The following is an 18,948-nucleotide window of genomic DNA, read 5'->3' on the forward strand; positions in this document are numbered from 1 at the left end:
TGCACTGTCAGTATGGTTCGGAGGTGGAATTGCTCCACTCTCGGGTATACAGACCCTCCTTCAGGGGATTTTCTGGATTCTACCTCCCTTTATCCCCCCTAGGGGCTCCTTTGGGATTTGGCAGTGGTTCTTCGTGCCCTCCTGGGGCCTCCATTGGAAACACTAGTTTTGATAGCCCTTACATGGTTTATAGCTTATACTCTCTTTCTATGGAGTTTGCATCTGCCAGAACAGTGTTGGAATTGGGAGCATTCTCATGTGGCTCCCTCTTCTGGATATTTCACAAAGACAGGGTTGTGAGTCGCACTTGCCCTGTGTTTCTTCCTAAAGTGTTTTTTATGTTCCATATTATTCAGGAACTTATTGTACCGACATTTCAGTCACCAGTCCTCTGTCGGGTTGTGGTCTCATTGCCTGTGGTCCGGCGCCTCAGGATTTACGTGGTCTGTTCAAGTTCATTCTGGAAATCAGACAACTTATTTGTGGTCTTTGGATTTCACGGGAAAGCATGGCCGACCAATAAACAGACATTGGCTAGATGGCTTCGAATGACTATCTCAGGGGCCTACACATGGGAAGGCCTTTCTGTTGCTTAATCTACTCTGGCTGTGGGCCCCTGGTGGGTGGCTCGTTGTGGTGCCTCGGCTGTTCTGCCTTGCAAGGTGGCCACGTGGTCTTCTGTCAAGACCTTTCTAAGGTTCTATGCATCGGATTCCTTTGCCTCTCAGGATGCTTCCTTTGGGTGATGGATTCTTCTCTCAGCACAGGAGTGTCCCCACCCTTATAGGGACTGCTTTGGGACATCCCCAAGGTCAACCCTATGGACCCTGAAGAAGAAAATGAGATATGGTAAGAACTTATCCTTGTTATCTCTTTCTTCGTAGTCCACAGGGTTCACCTTGGGGTATAGGTTGGGAACCAAATCTGGGCACCACCCAGTTAAAGCTTTCAGCTCCCAGGATGCACTTGGACCACTCTCCCTATAACCCTGCCCCCAAGTCAGAGGCACCTCAGTTTGTAAGTAGCCAAAGGCCGGAAGAGGAAAAAGAGAGAGAAGACTGGAACACTCAAGAACCATACTCGCAGAGAAGGAGACGGGAAACCGGTGAACAGTAACACAGCCCATAAGAAGCCAGGTGCGTCGGGGCGGGTGCCCAGTGGACTTCGAAGAAAGAAACAACAAGGGTAAGTTCTTACCATCTCTAAGTCCACTGGGCACCCGCCCCCTGACGCACCTGGCTTCTTATGGGCTGTTACTGGTCACCGGTTTCCCGTCTCCATCTCTGCGAGTATGGTTCTTGAGTGTTCCAGTCTTCTCTCTCTTTTTCCTCTTCCGGCCTTTGGCTACTTACAAACTGAGGTGCCTCTGGCTTGGGGGCAGGGTTATAATGAGATTGGACCCAGTGCATCCTGGGAGCTGAAAGCTTTAACTGGGTGGTGCCCGGATTTGGTTCCCAACCTATACCCCAAGGTCAACCCTGTGGACCCTATGGACTTCGAAGAAAGATAACAAGGATAAGTTCTTACCATACCTCATTTTTCGGTCCTTCCATCCTCCGGCACGAGCAAGGGAACAGACTTCCTCTAAGCAGTCTATTTTTCACAGGACAACAAGGCTGGCAAGACGTCCAGCTTACATACCGGTAGGCAAAACCTCGGCCTGATGGGGCGGGCCTCCTAAGAGAATCCCAGGGTGGGAGGCAGACTTCTTCAGTTTGCGGATTACTGGCATCAAATAACCAATGCCTGTGTCCGAGAAGTGGTCTCTCTGGTATCCCCTCACTTTCAGGAGGCATCCTCCGCAGAATTTTTTTTTTTTTTTTGCACAGATCCTCCATCAGATGCGGTCAAGGCCTTGGCCCTTCAGGAGGCCATTTACTCCCTGTTGCAGGCAGGGGTAATAATCCCGGTTCCTGTGTCGCAACAAAGGGGTTATTATTTCTATCTATATAGAAACTGAATGGGGCTCATTGCCTATATGTATATCTAAAAACCCTCAACAGGTTTATCCATGTACCTAAGTTTCATATGGAAACTCTCTGGTCAATTATTTTGGCAAAGGAGCCTGGGGATTATATGGTGTCCCTGGACATTCAGGATGCATAACTGCATGTTCCTATAATGCTCTCCCTCAAACAGTTCCTATGGTTTGCTGTTCTTTCAGGCACCACCCTTTGGCCTATCTACGGCTCCCTGGGTATTTACCAAAATATTGGCGGTAATGACGGCCTATCTCAGGCGTTGGGGAGTCAGAATACTGCCATATCTGGACAACCTTCTGATATTGGTGCAGACTCCGGTTGTTTTACAAAACCATCTTCAGCTGACCATAGCCTGCCTTCAGAAGCACTGCTGGATCATCAATTGGAAGAAATAATCTCTTGCTCCAACACAGCAGATTGTACATTTGGGAACTCTTCTGGGTTCTTGGGCACAAAGGGTGTTTCTGCCAGAGGACAAGATTGTGGTTCTATCATTGCGAATATGCAAGCGGATATCTGTTTCATTAGCGATGCAAATCCTGGGATCAATGGTATCCACCTTCCACATGGTGGGGTATGCTCAGTTACATTCCAGACCTCTGCAAAAATTGATTTCTCCAGGTGGAATGGACAGTATCATCTAATAAGGTCCCAGGGGATCCTTCTCACTCCAGAGGTTTGTCACTCCCTCCTGTGGTGGCAGAAAAAGGACCATCTGAATGAAGGGCGCCTATTTTGGATTCCAAATTGGGTGCTTCTCACCATGGACACCACTATTCACGGATGGGGGGGGGCAGTGACAGGTCATCACACGTTTCAGAGAAAATGGACAAATCAAAGTCATCTGCCAATAAACATTCTGGAACTGCGAGCAGTATACAAAGCACTTATCGTGGCACAGGACCTGCTCTAGTGCAGGCTGGTCCAGATCCAGTCTGACAATGCAACTACAGTGGGCTATCTCAACCATCAGGGAGGCACAAGAAGTTATGCAGTCATGAAAGCATTGACAAAGGTTCTGACCTGGGCAGAACGTCATCTTCCGGCCATCTCTGCAATATTCATACCGGAAATACATCCTAAGTCACCAGGACATACACACCGGAGAGTGGTCTCTCCATCCTGGAGTGTTTCAGCTCCTTTTAAACAAATGGGGTCGACCAGAAATACTGTAGATCTTATGGCATCGCGTCACAACCACAAGGTCCCCAGGTACAGGTCCAGAGACCCATCAGCAGCCTTCGTGGATGCACTGGCAGTAAGATGGGACTTCAAGCTGGTGTATCTCTTTCCTCTGATTTCCCTTCTCCCAAGAGGAATTTCTTGAGTAAAGTAAGAAGGCGGAATAGTAATACTGGTGGCTCCGGCTTGGCCCAGACGTCATTGGTTCACGACATACAAAAATCTATCCATAGACAGTCTGTATCCTCTTCCTCTATGGCAGGATCTGCTAACGCAGAGTACCTGCCGGCATCTGGACATAACTAGTTTGACTTTGACGACGTGTCTCTTAAAACGTATTCATCTTAAGAGTGAAAGGTTTTTCCAGTTCTGTAATTCGAATGATGCTTAGGGCATGAAAGCTTGCCTCTACCAGCATCTATTACAGGGTTTGGCATACTTTTGGGCAATGGTGTTCCCACAGAAAGTTTTTGATCCTAAGGTGTTTAGGATTTCCAAGGTACTGGTTTTTCTCCAGGCAGGCTTATACCGGGGTCTCAGCCTGGTCACTTTGCTAGAGCAGCTACTGCATTCTGTCTGGATCTGAAGGAAGATTGCCTCATTACCTGATGTTAGAATTATTTTTTTCAAGGAGTTCTGCGAGTTCAACCTCTATCATCCATTAGGGGACACTGGAACTAGTACACTGGGGTATAGAGGTGTGAGTAGTTGGAGCTGGCACTTAAATAATTTAGAAGTGTGTAGCTCCTCCCCTTCTATACCTCACCAACCCTCAGTTTAGAAAAATGTGCCTAAGAAACCGGACAGAGGCCCTCATTCAGAGCCACTCGCTATTTGCGGTCGTTCGTTCTAAAACAAGGGGTGGCTATTCAAATGAACCGTTCGCTGTTTGCGGTCTGTTCACGCCTCTATGTCTGAACGAGCTAACAAAACTTGCGTTCGTTTTTTGGAAAAATACGCCCCCTGGCCGCTCGCATCCTATGTCATGTCCGCTATTTATTAGATTAATCAAGTACATCGACAAGGGTATGAACTGCTCGCTATTCTTGGGGTTGGTGTTTGCTACCACAATTTTGCAAGCAGTTCTGACTATAAAATAACCCAGTGACGTGGTCAATGACGCTGATGTTTTAAATATGCACACCCATAAAACGCCCGTTTTGACCTTTAAGCACGCCTGCGTTCTGATTTCCACTCCCCATTTTCAAGCACCTTCCCCTGTTACCACCCACATACGCCTCTTTCTGTCACTCAAAATAGCAGGCATTCGCTATTTTGCGAGCACATGAATTTCGGCCGTACTGACTGGTTAGCGCTTTCGTATAATGATCCGTACGCATGCGCAGTTGGGCTAACATCGCTCGGAACGAACGAGCGGCCGCTTACAAGCGGCTCTGAATCAGGCCCAGAGTTCCAGCAATAATACTTTAATTTAAAAAAAATAATCTACCTAATTTAGGGACTCTTTGCCAACTCTATAAAAGTTTGGGGTTTGGGTCCCTGGCACCCTGACTTTTTCTGCCTGACTTGAGTCATGGAGCCAGGGCCCTGAACAACAGCTCCTGACAGCGCCTTAAACAAAAGCACCTGACTGTTCCTCTCCCGCCGCCGCACCTGTGATTACACTCGAGGTTGAATGGGAGCAGTGAAACTGGAGAGACTTAATTGCCCCTTGCAGAACCATGGCCTTGTCTGCCCTGTGGTGAAGAAACCATTTGGAGGTGAAATCTATCCTCTACCCTATGAGAGTAATCTGTGAATCCATGCATCTGAAGTGGTCCGTTTCCAAACCTGTTGAAAAGTCTTGAAGTAAGCTCCTACCGTAGGAGATCCCAAGTGGGATGGGAGAGAGTCATGCCACCTGTTTATCAACTGGTTTTTGTTCCAGTCGACGTGTGATCATCTGTGGATGACCTCTACCTCCTCTAGCCTGTGTGGAAGCATCTCTGGCTCTACCATGAAAGGGTTGTGATGTCAGTAGTGGACTTCCTGCTCTATTAGCACTTGTAAGGCAGAATGGACTTCCTGCTCTGAGACCCTACCACAGGGTCTCCTTGCAAACCCAATGGTCACAATAATCGCGCCAGGCCCCTTGCAAAAGCTGTGGGTGGTCACCCAGAGCTTAGCGAGCGGCCTGGAGGCCAAAGAAAAACAAAAATCCCACCCTGATTCAGAGTGAGCGCTCGCAAACAGCGAGCACCTCTGAATCAGGCCCAGAGTCCTCTTTGTCCTTGGGAAGAAAGTTAGTCCATAAGAACCCTAAGGAGGAGCATTTCCTGAGAGAGCAAGGCTGGACTTGTGCCAATTGATTATCCAGCTGTGTCTCTGCAGAAAGGCTATGGTGACATACAGTTCCTGAACTCTCTCTGGAGACTAAGCCAGCAGATGGAAAGGCATAATTCTAATACCCCTGCAGTGAATGGCAGCAGCTATTATGGCCATGACCTTCATGAACACACGGGGCGCCGTGAAAAGCCCAAAAAGCAAAACCTAAATTTGGATTTGCTTCCACTGTACTGCAAACTGAAGAAATTGTTGGTGACCCTCCATATTGCAGATATGCAAGTAGGCATCTTAAATGTCTAGGGAGGCCATAAAATCGCCTGGTTCCAGGGCTTGCATAATAGAGTATAATGATTCCATCCTGAACCTGGGAACCCTGAGTTACTGGTCGAGAATTTTCATGAGGCTCGAGCTGGAAGCCGAGACTAGCTGCCTTGTCGATGTCGGCTGGAAGACTGGTAGAAAATAATTGAATCGGGGTTTCCTGAAAGGTCTAAGATGGGAGTTCTATTTAAGAAGTGATGTTGTCCATAGCAACCAATCAGATTCTACTTCTCATTTATCTAGCACTTTCTAGAAGATGCATGGAATGTGGTTGCTAGGGGTATCATCACTTAATAGAACTCTCATCTTAGTAAATTTTCCCCTATGCCTCATACCCAAGCGTCTGGAGAGGTTTTCAGCCAAGCATTGGTGAGGAGCAGGAGATGGTTCTTGGCGGGGCAGTGCACCAATCTCATTATACTGCAGGTTTGTCAGCTGCCTTGGAGGTCGGGCAGTGACCTGACCAAGCTTGCAATCTGAATATGTAGGGAAAGGGGATGATGGGAAGGGGGGGGGGGGAATGCAACACAAGGAAATGGGAAAAATATGTTCTCCAATTTAGGTAATATAGTGTAAGAAAAATCCCATAATGGATTAGCCGTGTCTGCCAAAAAGTGCTCCCAGAGAGTTATAATGTTGAGTTACTTTTTCCCTTTGGACTTCTTTATTTGAGGCACACTTTGTCACCTATATGTTAAAAATTAACTTTTATTTAAATTAGTTAAAACAAAATAAGGCAGAAATAAATTATATAATCATATTTACATCAACAGACATGGAATAATAACCAATAATCACACTTAGTAAAAAAAAAGTGGAAGAGTGTATTCAAACATTATTGGATGATACCATTGTCTTCAGAATTAGCAGCAAAAGATACCAAAGTGCATGTGCAATTGAGAATGTCCTATACAGAATGTCAAATTAATCTAAGGCAATCATCAATTCAATATATTCATTGTATGCATAAGCAATAACTGTTGTCATGACCTAAAGTAATAGTTCTGCTGGTGAATAAATACAAAGTGCAAACATACATAAGTCACAAGACCATTGAGAAATAAACTCTGTAAGGGTAAGATGTCAAATTTTGAACAGCAATAAACAGTATCTAGTTAGAGAAAGAATGTCATAATATTAACTGGAAACTGTATTATTTTAATAAGGGAATCATTTATCAGTTAGATTGCAATAAAACAAGCCAAAGTTCCTTAGTTAAAGAAAAGCTTGAAATCCTCCAGACTTTGGGGTTTTGGACGAGGGACCCTGGAGATCTTGAGGAAGACTGACCCCTTGCTTTGCCTTGGGAATGAAAAGAGCAAAAGGAGAATTCCTTGGTCTTCAGTGCAGCAGAAGGCAGGAACGAGGTTTTAGAAGCTGCGACCCTAGCCATGATTTTGTCCAATTCCTGTCTGAAAAAGATCACACCCGAGAAGGGTAGGGCTTCCAGAGCTTTCTTGGACTCTGGCTTTGCACCTGGTGCATGGATACAAAGTGCTCGCCTGGCAGCTATGGAAGAAGCAGATACCTCTGAGGAGAGGACAGCATTAATCGTGGCTTCACCCAAGTAAGCGCCATCTTCTTGAATATGGTTACTATTGAAAGGAGATGGGATCTTTGGGTGCCTGAGCAGCGCTAGTTGTTCTAAGAGTCATCCCTTTGGCATATGGCTTAATCTAACCATGCTGATGCCAATGGCTGAACGTAAGGCTGCTCCTGATTTAGTGAATATTGACTTCAGGAAATTTTCAAATGTACTGTATGTGGTGTCTCGTAGGGAGTCCACATTAGAAATAGGAAGCATAGTTGATTAAATGTGCAATGTGGGCATCCACAGGAGGAGATTCCCACTTTTTCCTGTCCCCTTGTGTGAGTGGATAAAAGAACAAAAGTAGTTTGGACAAGAGGAATTTTGTTTTATTTGGGTGAGACCAGGCCTATGTCACAACTTCCAGCTGAGCCGAGAAAGGGAACATCACTGGCTCTTATCTACCTGGTTCCGAAAGAGGCGGCCGAGTATCCGCTATAGCAGACATGTCAGTCGTAGGATGGCAATCCCCTCTGGCTACCTGTGGAGGGGGGGCGAGAGGCTGCCAACTGAGGGGAGCTCCCACATGGCTAGAGACAGGTAGCTCAGACAGGCTCCTGTTAGGGAACCTCTGCAGAGTGCAACTCGTCACGCGAGTCCTCAGAACACTGATCACATAAGCCAATGTGGTCCTGCAGGTAATGGAGGAGCCTGTGCTGCAGCCAAAAAGAAGTTTCACTCTTTGGAGCCGGCTCCTAAGCTCCAGTCAATACCCATGGTTTTCAGGTTTTCTCATTGACAAAGAAAAAAATAAATATATTATATCGCTGGATCTCTGTGGACTGGATGACAATTTTTGTGCATAGTGCATTGCTGTACCTCCTGAGGCTGGTCCTGATTGGACTGAAACATTGAGTTGTCTCATTATCATGCAAGGATTACATTTCAATACTAATTAATGTGCAAAATCTGGTGCGTGCCCTTCATTTTTTTTTGTATATTTCAGATTTCCTTTTTTGGGTTTCGTGGGTGACACCACAGTGCTTAATAACAAAAGAAGATGCAAGTGCGGCAAATACAAATCACATAAAAACAGTGCATATAACTCCCAGTTGCCTAGCAAACATTGCCAATTACTTGCCTATCAACATGACAACCAGTTGCCATGGCAAACATCTCCATGGCAACATGTGGCCTAGCGACTATCCCCATGGCAACCAGTTGCCTAGCAACCATCGCCATGACAACGGTCACCATGACTACCAGTTACCTAGCAACCATCACCATAACAACCAGTTGCCTTGAAACAATCGACATGACAACAAGTTTCCCAACAACCATCACAACAGTTACCATTGCAACCATTTGCACAATAAGAGCATATTATGCATCTATCTGCACATAACATTTACAAGCCACCATTTACTTACACTCTGAATAGAACAAGAGTCTCTCTTTTCACAACATAAGCACTTTGATTCTTCCCAAAAAAAAAAGCATCAGTGGTGTCAGTACAGAACAACCCTATAGAATCAAACCCATAACCTGACATGACTTTAAAAAAAAAACCCACTATAACACAACACTGGGGGTAGTTTAAATCACACACCAGTAGTATTAGGGAGACCCATTTTTTTATTTTTATGTGTGCATTTCTTTTATATGCTTTTGTTTCCTCTTGTTATGTGCTGATCCTTATTTCTTGGTTCCTGAATATCAGCTACTCAGTGCGAAGTGCAAACATTGCATAAATTGTAACATTGGTGCTTTGTGGAGAAATCATTTCCATATATGCAATTCACCTTGTCATTTGTCCAAAGGGATCATGATTGATATGGTGTATGTGGTCTTTCGTACATGGTTGAAATATGGCAATAAATGGATATAATTGGCATGAGGTGGGTATTGTGGGGGAAGAGCTATATATTGGGGGGAAATTAAAAAAAAAAAATAATACAAACAAAATTTAAATGATCTCTCTGATCTTAAATGCTCATGGTATAAAGGGATATATAAGAAGGCTCAGATGTGCTAGAAATTTGGTTGGGGTGAAAAGACTGCTCTTTTGATGTAATGGGGCTCTCTTGGTCAGCAGTCAGTTCATTAAATAAAAGTGAAATTGAGGTATGTCATATCATTGTATACTCTCTCTCTCTCTCTCTCTATATATATATATATATATATATATATATATATATATATATAATCATCCCAATACAAATCACATAACACAGTGTAAAGTTGCCTAGCAAACAATGCCATGACAACGATCACCTTAAAAGCCAATTGCTTGGCAATGGCAATAATGCCTAGAAACCATCGCCATGGCAACCATCGCCAAGATGACTCGCCATGGCAACCAGTTGCCTAGCAACCATTGGCATGTCAACAAGTTACCTAGCAACTGTCGCCATGTCAACCAGTTGCCTAGCAAACATCTCCATTACAATGGTTGCCATGGCAACCAGTTGACTAGCAACTATCGCCATGGCAACCATCGCCATGACAATGTTACCTAGCAATCATCGCCATGATGACCATCACCATGGCAACAAGTTGCCTAGAAACCATTGCCAAGATGACTATCGCCATGGCAACCAGTTACCTAGCAACCATCGCCATGTCAACAAGTTACCTAGCAACCATCGCCATTACAACGGTTGCCATGGCAACCAGTTGACTAGCAACCATCGCCAAGATGACTATCGCCATGGCAACCAGTTACCTAGCAACCATTGCCATGACAACGTTACCTAGAAATCACCATGGCAACCATTACCATGGTGACCAGTTGCCTAGCAACCATCGCCATGGCAACCAGTTAACTAGCAATCATCACCATGGCAACCAGTTACCTAGCAACCATCGCCATGACAATGTTACCTAGCAATCATCGCCATGGCAAGCATTGCCATGGCGACCAGTTGCCTAGCAACCATCACATTGGAAACAAGTTACCTAGCAACCATCGCCATTACAACAGTTGCCATGGAAACCAGTTGCCTAGCAACCATCTCCATTACAATGGTCGCCATGGCAACCAGTTACCTAGCAACCATCACCATGAAAACCATTGCCAATACTATCGCCATGGCAACCAGTTTTCTAACAACCATCGCCATGTTAACCAGTTACCTAGCAACCATCGGCATGACAACGGTCACCAGGATGACCATCACCATGGCAACCATCGTCATGACCACTATCGCCATGACAATAGTCACCATGGCAACCTATTGCATATCAACCATCACCATGACAGCATTGACCATGGCAACCTGTTATACAATAAGGCCGTGCTTTCCCTCCAATTGTTTACACTCTAAATAGAGAGAGTCTCTCTTTTATAACAAAAGCACTTTGACTCAACCCAAAAGGGAATAGCATCAGCTTCTTAGATACAAAGCAACCTGCAATGAATTCAAATACCATGACACAACACGGGGGGTAGTTTAAACCACACGTCAGTAGTATTAGGGAGACCCATTTTTTATTTTTATGTGTGCATTTCTTTTATATGCTTTTGTTTCCTCTTGCTAGGCAAGAATGTCAAGCAGTTGTCTGGCAACCATCACCATGGCAATCAGTTGACTAGCAACTATTGCCATGGCAACCATCGCCATAACAACGTTACCTAGCAATCATCGACATGATGGCCATCACCATGGCAACCAGTTGCCTAGAAACTATCGCCATGTCAACAAGTTACCTAGCAACCGTTACCATGGCAACCAGTTGCCTAGTAACCATCTCCATTACAATGGTCACAATGGCAACCAGTTACCTAGCAACCATCGCCATGAAAACGTTACCTAGCAATCATCACCATAGCAACCAGTTAACTAGCAACCAGCACCATGGCGACCAGTTACCTAGCAACCATCGCCATGACGTTACCTAGCAATCATCGCCATGACGACCATTGCCATGGCAACCAGTTAACTAGCAACCATCACCATGGCAACCAGTTAACTAGCAACTGTCGCCATGTCAACCAGTTGCCTAGCAACCATCTCCATTACAAGGGTTGCCATGGCAACCAGTTGACTTGCAACCATCACCAAGATGACTATCGCCATGTCAACCAGTTACCTAGCAACCATCACAATGGTCACCATGGCTACCAACACCATGACAGCAGTTACCATGGTAATCTGTTATACAATAAGGACGTGCTTTTCCTCTATTTGTTTACACTCTAAATAGATAGAGTCTCTCTTTTATAACAGAAGCACTTTGACTCATCCGAAAACGGAATAGCACCAGCTTCTTAGTAACAGAGCAGCCCAAAATAACCAAACCCACCACATACAATAAATCCAAATTCCACGACACAACACTGGGAGTAGTTTAAACCACACACCAGTAGTATTAGGGAGACCCATTTTTTTATTTTTATGTGTGCATTTCTTCTTTTATATGCTTTTGTTTCCTCTTGCTATGTGCTGATCCTTATTTCTTGGTTCCTGAATATCATCTGCACAGTGCAAAGTGCAAACAATGCATAAATTGTAACATTGGTGCTGTGTGGAGAAATCATTACCATATATGCAAATGACCTTGTCATTTGTCCAAAGGGATCATGATTGATATGGTGTTTCTGGGTCTTTCATACATGGTTGAAATATGGCAATCAGTGGATATCATTGGCATGAGGTGGGTATTGTGGGGGAAGAGATATATATTGGGGGGGTAATTAAAATAAATAAATACAAGCAAAATTCAAATGATCTCCCTAATCTTAAATGCCCATGGTATAAAGGGATATATAAGGAAGCTCAGATATATTAGAAATTTGGTGGGGGAGAAAAGGCTGCAGACCAAGAGAGCCCCATTGCATCAAAAGAGCAGTCAGCTCATTAAATAAAAGTGAAATTGAGGTAAGTCATATCATTGTATACTCTCCAAATATAATATATAATCATCCCAATACAATTCACATAAAACAGTGTAAATAACTACCAGTTGCCTAGCAACCATCACCATGTCAACCAGTTGCCTAGCAACCATTGCCATTACAATGGTCACCATGGCAACCAGTTGAGGGCAACCATTGCTAATACTATCACTATGGCAATCAGTTTCATAACAACCATCGCCATGGCAACCAGTTAACTAGCAACCATCACCATGGCCACTATTGTCATGATGACTATCACCATCACAACCAGTTGCCTAGCAACCATTACCATGACAACAGTCACCAGGACGACCATCACAACCATCGTCATGATGACTATCGCCATGGCAACCTTCGCCATGACAATGTTCACCATGGCAACCATTGCCAATACTATCGCCATGGCAACCAGTTTCCTAACAACCATCGCCATTGCAGCCAGTTAACTAGCAACCATCACCATGGCAACCATCGCCATGTCAACAAGTTACCTAGCAACCATCACCAGGACAACCATCACCATGGCAACCATTGTCATAATGACTATCACCATGGCAACCATCTCCATTACAATGGTCACCATGGCAACCAGTTGACTAGCAACCATCACCAAGATGACTATCGCAATGGCAACTATTGCTAATACTATCGCCATGGCAACCAATTGCCTATCAACCATCACCATGACAGCAGTTATCATGGCATCCTGTTATACAAAAAGGGCATGCTTTCACTCCATCTGCGCAATATATTTATAAGCCTCCATTTGTTTATACTTTAAATAGAGATAATCTTTCTTTCTCAACAGAAGCACTTTGACTTTTCCCAAAAGGAACAGCATCAGCTTCTTAGGTTTTTTTTTTTTTTTTTTGAAACCGTTCAGGTGTAAGATAACTTCTCCATTCCCAAAAGGGATACAGCCACTGTTTGAAGTATCTAACAACTCATCATTAGGTTCCATCCACCAAAAGAAAAATTCCAATTACTGTACATCATTTTAACTTACCAGAAAAAAAGACAAAAAAAAACAAAGACATAGATCCTTTTCACAGAACTTATCAAAAACAAAAACACAACCCCTTAAACAAATTATAAACATACTACAAAAAAATCATCCCTAAAACACTAGCACTCCTCCCACCCCAGCTAACTTAAACGAACAATTTCTTTCCATTTCCTATGTTTCCACAACCCCTCTGCATCCTCCCCCCCACCAGCATGCTTATCCCACATATAACATGTGTAAAGTTTCCCCAGTATCATATGAATACATTCCCTTGCATCAATATCATCTCGTCTAAACACATAAATATTCCTAACATCCCACAAAACTTCCGAAACACATACCATAATTAGCCACAGCAACCTTTCATTCACACTACCACACGCACCCAGCCCAAACATAGCCACCTTCCATGACATCACCTGAATCCCAGACAACTCTTTTATCAAACCACCCAAATCCTTCCACACACGCTGTGCATATGAACAATTCCAAAACAAATGGATCACACTCTCAAAACCTCTACACCCTTCCCGTGGACACTCTTCTGACAAAACCAAATGTCTTTTCAACAGCACTTGTCTCACAGACAACACACCATGAAGCTTCATCCATACCACCTCCCTCTGTCTATTATTCAAACCACTCACATTAATCATCTTCCATGTTCTCACACTATCTGTGGAAGTCAAACCATCAATAAGACAAACCTCCTCACGCCCCTTCAACATTTTAATAACATTCTTCCTTTCTCTGAAGTCCTTCACACTCACCCCTAATAAATCAAATTTCCTCACAAACACTTCAATCACACTATACCAATTACACACTCTAAACGCCATTGGCACTGCATTTTCTCTGACACGCCACTTTAAGCCACACATCATCCAACCAGCCATATATTTCATCATATAAGCAGCCTTACTATCAATCTCCATCAATCTCAAAACTTGAGCAATATAATTCAACCCAAAATACACTTCTAAATTTGGAAACCTCATACCTCCATTCTGCCACTCTTTCATCACATGTTCACGTTTCAGACGCTCCATCTTACATCCCCAAAAGAAAAGAAACAGCATTCTATTAATCTTCCTCACACCCCGGGAACCTGGCGGAAACACATTTGCAATATGCAATAACATAGGTAACACCACTGCTTTAATAATTAGAACCTTCCCAAACATAGTCAATTTCCTTAAATTCCAAAAGTTAAGCTTTTTAGCCACTTTCCTCCCTACTTCATCCCAACTTTCCTTACCATTCAGACACTCATCAAAAATAACCCCTAACACCTTTATCCCACCTGACACACACTCCATCTGACTATCCCTCACACTACTGTCCCCAAACCCTTTCACTTTGGACTTGTCCCAATTAACCTTAAAGGCAGATGCCCCACAAAACAACTGTATTAATAATTTTGCTCTGTCCAAAGTAACCTTACTTCCACCCACAACAACCACATCATCCATATAAGCTAGTGTTTTCACACATCTCCCATTACTTCCAGGCACCAAAAAACCTCTAACAACCTTATCCCTACGCAACATACATAACAAAGGCTCAAGCACACAAATGAACATAATAGGAGACAAAGGACAACCCTGACGTACCCCAGATTCAATACTAACATGCTCACTCAAATACCCATTCACCAACAATCTACTACAAGCACCTGCATACAAACATCTAATCTTATTCACAAACTCCCCAGGAAAACCCATCCGCACCAGAACATTAAACATAAATACATGAGACACTCTATCATATGCTTTTTCGAAATCAAGCGCCATCACATACATCTTCTGCTTTCTTACTAGACAATCACCTATCATATCACGCAACAACATTAAATTATCATGCATACGACGTCCTGGGACCGCACATACCTGCTCCTCACCAATCACCTGACTAACAACCACTCTCATACGACATGCTATCAGCTTTGCAAACAACTTATAATCGGAGTTCAATAGTGTAATAGGCCTCCAATTTGCCAAACACCGCCTATCACCTTTTTTATGAATTAAAACAACCACACCTTCTTTCATAGAATCATTCATCCGGCCATTCACAAAAATATAACGCATGACTTCAACCAAATCAACTTTCACAACATCCCACATACTCATATAAAATTCAACAGGCAAACCATCCTTACCAGGAGATTTATTCCTCCCCATGCTCTTCAATACATCTTTCACCTCATCCTCAGACATATTCAATAATAAATCACAATCACCCATATTGACTTTTTCACTAACAGCACTCAACACCTCACTCTGCATATCTCCATCACCCACCTTCCATTCATACAATTTCTTATAAAATTTCTCAACCTCAAACATAACATCTTCCGCACCCACTTCCATACCACTATCATCCAATACCACATCCATAGCCTTAGACCCTCCACATATCTTTTTGAAAAAAAACCTGCTACATCTTTCATCCTTCTCCATATGTTCAACTTTCGCACTATATATAATCTGTCTACCCCTCTCCTCCAACATCTTATTCACCTCAAACCTCACTGCCTTAATATCATCTGCAACCTCTTGCCCCATTTCTCTCATCCTATACAAAAACCACAATCTCTTATTCAACCATTCATACCTATTACGCTTGCGCCGAGCCACAATATGGCCACTTCTTCTGAAAAACACACCCACTTTCATCTTCACCCATTCCCACCAATCAAGCACATTCACAAACTCACTTTTACACATCTGCCATTTAGCATAATTTTTAAAGAAATGTTTTCTAACTTGGTCATCTTCAAGCAACCGTACATTCAGCTTCCACACACCTTTCCCATGCCTCACACCATTCTTACATTCTACCTTACATATCAGACACTCATGATCAGAGTAAGACACACTCACTTGCACAAAACTAACACACTTCAAAACTTTAGTAACAAAAATGTAATCCAAACGAGACTCAATCATTCCTCTATCAGCCTTATAAGTAAATAATGGCTTACCACCAGTACACACACTTGCAGCATCCACTAAATCAAAATCCACAATCATTCTTTTTAACATATTACCAGTCACATCCACCTTACTCGTACAAACGCTCTGCCTTCCCTGCACCTCAATTATACAATTCATGTCACCAATCAAAATAACAGGTGTTTTACCTGGTAAAAAATATACAATCTTTTCAAACAACTCTTTGCGCTCAATCAAATTAACTGGCGCATAAACATTAATGACCCTTAATTTAATCCCTCTAAAACAAATATGAACCAAAATGCAACGACCCTGCTCAATAATGACATAGGATTCAAAGGAAATCTCCCTACTCTGGGCTAATACCCCCACGCCATCATTTCTATTTAATGCAGAACCAGACCATATTGCAGCACCATGTGGCCATTCATCTTGTTTAGGAGCTTCACATATGCCACACTCCTGTAAACAAATTAAATCCCCCCCTTTAGCCCTAATATCTTCCAAAATTGCGGCTCTCCTGGCATTGGACTTAAATACCCTTACATTTTGGGAAATTATAGATATAGACATCGCGCCAGGCAAATTATAAGAAAGCAGCACATTAAATCATGACTACATTGCCAACATTCATTTCCCACTACATACATCAATAAAGGATTCAACATCACCAGTGCTCAAAAAAGGCTGAGCAGGCGAATCCCCCTGCACACCACCCTCAGTCTGAATACACTGAGCAGGCTGATCAATAGCTTCCATAGGGACTGTAGCATCAACTGTGCCAGGCAAACACCCAGCAGACTGCATGCCAGTATCTGAGACAGGCTGACCAGCCATCACCACCACCTCCTGGCTGGCTACCTCCATATCACCCTCTTCCACTGGCAGGCCTTCAAAACGATTACTTGTAGTTACTGCAACCTTCACATCCAGCCGTGGGCGCTTTAAAGCGCTACCAGTCGCTACTCCACGATTCCTATTTACAGAGGTAACACCATCCAGATCGTCTGAACTCCTAACAGTTGCAGGACTACTTCCACAACCAGACACGGTGTCAAAATCAGATTCGGATTCACTCCAATGACATTGCAAGGATGCTGTAGCATTGCTATCAGAAGGACTTGCTGAGGTGTCTGGAAACTCTGCTATGTTAGCAGTGCCACTCAAAGCAGGAGGGGAGGAACTGACTTGTGAAACAGGGGAGACAACTTGTCCAACAACTGAAGCAAGCACATTGCCTTTCTCAGCCTCCCACACAGTCTTAAACCCATATCTTTCCACCATCTCCACTTTAAACTTAAACTGCCGCTCCTGTTCCAGCAGCTCAGCCTCATTAACAGCAGGTGTTTCAGCATTACTCTCACTCCTGTTAACTATTCCACTCCCAGAATGTGATGGTACATTAAGCTGTTCATGCAGCCTTCTCGTATCCTTAGCCATTTCCTCAGGCCCTTTAGGGCAGCTCCTCATAACATGACCAGTATCCCCACATATGTCACACTTTCGTGCCTGAGGACATTCTGCAGCTTCATGCCCAGGCAAACCACAGTTTCTGCAACATTTTCCCACACTGCAATTTTCCTTAGTGTGGCCATACTTAAAGCAACTCCTGCAAAAAAAAGGCTGGTCAGGATAAAACAAGTACCCTCTAGCTCCTCCAATATTAAAGTTCCCAGGAGGGTGCATAACTCCACCAATGCCACTGGGGTCCAGTCTCAAGCGTACCCAAAATTTAGTCTTGCCGTTAAATATGCCGACATAATTTTCTAGGCGAATTCCTCCACGAACTGAAGAGTAATACCTGGACAGAAAAGCTCTAATAATGTCTGGCTCCACAAAAGGGTTGTACATGTGCACCGTTAATGGCCTCTCTGCTCCCATAAATAAAGGCAACACCTCAATTCCATGTAATAAAGGGTCTTTTGCAAAGGTTTTAACCCTCTCAAATGCATTCAGGCAGTTCTCAGGATGGCAAAAAGTCACATCATAAATCCCAGTTGAAGGAAACTCTTGAATACAGTAAATCTCCTCCTTACTTACCCCAGCCAGACCAACCAAAATTCTGTCCCATAAAGTACGCAGGGTTCTTCTTTGACCAGTAACCTCCTCAGCATATTTAAAGCGAATGGTATTCTTCAATCCAGACATCCTGGCAGCCTCAAGGACACCAAACAGCAGTAGGCAATCACAAATCAACGTCCCAGGATCCCCTAGCAAGGAGACCCTGATTCCTTCCAACCAGACCAGATGCAGCAATTACACCACACCTGGTCCTAGCCAAAATGGCCGAGGATCACATCCTGCTACATGACATACAAAAGAAGCCATGTAACATGTGGAAGAAGACCATGTCGAACTGATTTTGTCATAAAAAAGTTGGTCGATTTGTTCTTTGCTTGCAAAATTTCTTGACTTTTTATCTGCAGGTATCTTAAGTGGAATCGAATTAATTTGTCCAGAGCTATATACCTAAAATATGGAACGCTTCACGAATTTGCGTGTCATCCTTGCGCAGGAGCCATGCTAATCTTCTCTGTATCATTCCAATTTTAGTATATGTGCTGCCGAAGCAAGCACATTCCAAAAGCAAAGTCCTAAGAGTTATATACCCCACCATGTGCCTCAAGATTGATCTTAGGGAGAGTGAAAGTTGGAAGTAAAATTTAAATAGGGTTTTATAAACTGGAGAACATTAACAAGATAGAGCTGCTAACTGGCAAAAAAATTCAATATCCCATTAAGGAATAGCCATCGATTTCCATACATACCACAGTGAAATAAATTAT

At 43.5% G+C, this 18,948-nt stretch overlaps 1 non-coding gene across 1 annotated transcript; it reads right to left on the bottom strand.

The window, feature by feature from the left end:
* Nucleotides 1–18,632: 18,632 nt before the first annotated feature.
* On the bottom strand, nucleotides 18,633–18,739 carry LOC148538533 (U6 spliceosomal RNA). The gene has a single exon (XR_015872430.1). It is a non-coding gene; the product is annotated as a U6 spliceosomal RNA (small nuclear RNA).
* Between the last annotated feature and the right edge of the window lie 209 nt (nucleotides 18,740–18,948).

The sequence above is a fragment of the Taudactylus pleione genome, unplaced genomic scaffold (assembly GCF_031769625.1).
Source record: "Taudactylus pleione unplaced genomic scaffold, aTauple2 ptg000040l, whole genome shotgun sequence".
Taxonomy (NCBI): domain Eukaryota; kingdom Metazoa; phylum Chordata; class Amphibia; order Anura; family Myobatrachidae; genus Taudactylus; species Taudactylus pleione.